The sequence below is a fragment of the Lissotriton vulgaris genome, chromosome 3_1, assembly GCF_964263255.1.
Source record: "Lissotriton vulgaris chromosome 3_1, aLisVul1.2, whole genome shotgun sequence".
NCBI classification, from domain to species: Eukaryota; Metazoa; Chordata; class Amphibia; order Caudata; family Salamandridae; genus Lissotriton; species Lissotriton vulgaris.
The window spans coordinates 1,375,090,977-1,375,094,360 of NC_141689.1; the positions used below are offsets into that span (position 1 = coordinate 1,375,090,977).

General features: G+C 48.4%; 1 pseudogene; it reads right to left on the reverse strand.

The window, feature by feature from the left end:
- Positions 1-1,888: 1,888 nt before the first annotated feature.
- LOC147727927 (U4 spliceosomal RNA) lies at positions 1,889-2,014 on the reverse strand (annotated as a pseudogene).
- Between the last annotated feature and the right edge of the window lie 1,370 nt (positions 2,015-3,384).

Here is a 3,384-nt window from a genome sequence, read left to right on the forward strand (position 1 = left end):
GTGCCATAAATGTGCGAGCTAGCAGCACACCTGTAGAAAAGTATGCCAATAAGCTAACCATCCCCAGCACCAGAGAGTTACGCAGCCACTCATAGGCCCGATTACTAAACCAAATTAAGTTTATGGTGTTGCATGGTGTCGAAAAACCCATCTCTCGGAGCAGGCTAGCAACAAATTCAACTGCATCACCCTAGTCAGTGAACCCAAGCTAAGCCCTCAAAGAAATGACCGATGCCTGCATGCAGACCAATCATCCCTCGCTCCCTGAGCCATCCGAACTGGTAATCCAACATATTGCCTGCTAGGCAACTCGCCCCACCCAGCTTAAACAAGGTGGACTTGACCTAGATTCAAGTCAAAGAAAAATATTCAAGGGCATGTCAGAAATAGGCTAATAATCCCTTCTCACTGAACAAAGTAGTGATGAACATGTGTTAATCTACAAATTGTACCCATTTGACTGTCACAAGGTGGACCTTAAAGGAACAATTATCCTGCCCCATTATCAAATGTGCCATCTGTACGCTTAAAAGTACTATATTCGAGCCACCCGGTTGCGTGATTATTCTGGTCCGAACCTCGAGGCTCTCTTTGGCATTGGATTAAAACATTTACTCTGAATTCTATGCTTGGCATCGTAGTCTGCATAGTTTTGTCTCTTCATTCATCGTATCCGTCTGGTTAATCAACCCGTAACATACGACCTATCGTCCACCAGGACTATTAACTTGGTCAATGGTTGATAGTTGCATAAGGTAAATAAGCAACATCTCTGGCTTCCTTGTAAATATATTGAAAATGCTTATATATTCGAAATGATGAGACTGTACATGATCGATAATGAGTTTTTGGGAAGTTACATCACAGTCACAAAACTCCACCAAACTACAACTTTATCCGCAGTGTTACTCACGTGCACGCATGCTGCACGTGGGCCAATTCCGGGTAATTTTCTCTGCAAAACGCCACCACCTGGTTTGCATCTTTTAATTAATTATATATCTGTATTGTAGTTCTATATTGCGCGGGCTCGCCAAGCAGGTGTTAGAGCACTGTACTTGGGCAACGGTTGCCTCACACAAAGGCATTGGTCAATAGGATTTAGGTCCTCATACGGCACAGAGCACACAAGGCAGACCCAAAGGGCCATGATCGGTGAATTATGGGCATGGCTTAATACACGTAAGCTGAAAATTGGCGCTTAGCTGTTAGTGACGCCGGCAGGGATTTTGCAGCTTCTGACATTTCATCTAGATATATACTACCAAAGCAACACTACACCTACAGCAAGCCTGTGCTACTGGCTTTGTTAAAGCATGTTAGTCGCATAAGATAATTAAGCCACAATTGTGGCTTCTTTGCATATCATATTGAAAATGCTTCCATTTTGAAATGGTAAGACTGTGTAGCATCTATGGTTTTGAACATTGAATTAAATGTCTTGATTAAAATGACAAGCAGATTCTACAGCAAATGGAATCATTACTACTAAGCAGCTTTACATTGTGTTGAGGAACATCAACGGCACAAACCAAAAGCCAACTTGGGCCACCCACACCCCCCAAAAGGGCCCTGGTGCCGACTCTGCTCAAGGGCCCATCGCTGCTCTTCACAGCACAGTGGGCGTGTCACCTGTGAACAGCGTGTGCCCAAACATGCTCCCCTGACAGTAATTGTCATGCAAGAGGTCAGCCTGGCACCTCACGCCCTGATATAACGCACAGACTGTCACCCAGTCTCTAACCCGGCTGCACAGATGCACACCATATAGCTCAGGCGGTAATCCACACCTCTACAACACAGGCTGCATTCCCACCATGGCCACATGCCACCCAGCTGTTTCTCTGCTCCCGAGAGAAACCAGTGATAGACCTCAGTGCCCCCACCCCACCTATGTGTGCCCCTTCTGAGCCCTTTGATGGCTCTGAATAAGGAAGTAGAGTAAAGTTTTCAATAAGCAATAACCGCGCCTTGGTTAGACCTCATTGCTATAATACTGCCACTGTGTGACAACGGTGCAACCCAATGAGAGTGGCTCTCACTACTTCCAGGTTGGGGCACAGCTGAACACAGCTCTATTTAACTATGGTCCAGAGGGGCTCGTGACCACAGGGGAGAGGTCCCTGCTTACAACCTCCTGCCTTTGCCGCATCGGCACTCACACTGACATGGTGCATGGAGGGGGCAAGTACATCGTGACCGTGCACCCTTTTGTGCTTGCGCCGGAGCTATTGGGCAACTGGCCATCCATTGGGGCCCGTGCTCGACCAGGCCGCAGGCCAACCAAAACTGTTGCTCTTTGTCCCCCCACCATCGGACAAACCATGCAATCTGTGGTGGACATAGCCATACCATTGGTCCTCGCTCAGTCCGAAACCATAACCCGTGACCTCCCAGTCGGGAACAGGACACGCAGAGGTCAATGCACCCATCATGGGGCTCGAACCCAAGACCTTCCAATTAAATGTCTCACTAACTAAATTGGCTGATCGTCTACACAGTGTGCGTGCCTAACCACCCCAAGCCTCTATGCTCGAGCAACCACTGAGATGGAATGAATAAGAAAGGGGGGGGTGTAAATCATAGTATGTGACAGGGCACCCGTGAGAAACTACCCCATAGCACTGCTGCACAGGAGGCCGGAGTGGCCGGCTGGGCTCCTGCGAGTGCACCCCCACGCGCAAGGGCTGTGGCCAAAGCCACAGCTCCCATGCCACTCCTTCAAAGTATTGCGCCCAGCGACTGATACCGTGGCCCACGCCGACCCCGAACCCTCCACCACAGGGACACACCAACTGATGGGAGTACATCCTTCCCATGTGCACCATGCAACAACGAAGACACAGCCATCATTACTGGGGCCTGAACCCTTGTCTCTGTCGGAGCTGCGAGCCCAGCTCTGATTGCCAGTGAGCTCAGATAACCCCCAACAAATCACCTCAGGCAGGGTTACTCGGACCTACACCTCTGTGACGAGAGCCATCCACTCAGGCCTGTCAACAACGCGACGCAACAGTCACCGCACCAAAAGACAGGGGGTGTACAAGGGATGCAATCACCATACTGCCGATGCCGACCAAGGCCTCTGGTCAGCATGTCCAACGGGGGACAAAGAGTCTCGCTCTATACATATTATTGGCAAAAGAGAGCGGAGTCGGTAGTATGCTGAAAATTCAACAATGTTGCACTTATATCCCTGACAATAGCAAATACTTGGAGGGCTATATTAGTAACATTATATATTTGCATAATGATTTAGCAGAATTAAAAGTGGATGGTGCTTGGGAAAAACTTGATAGGGGTTTTTCCTCAGTAGGTAATTGGTTTCTAACATTAAGTGATAGCTTGCTAGGGAAAATACTAACACCAATAATTGCCATTGCT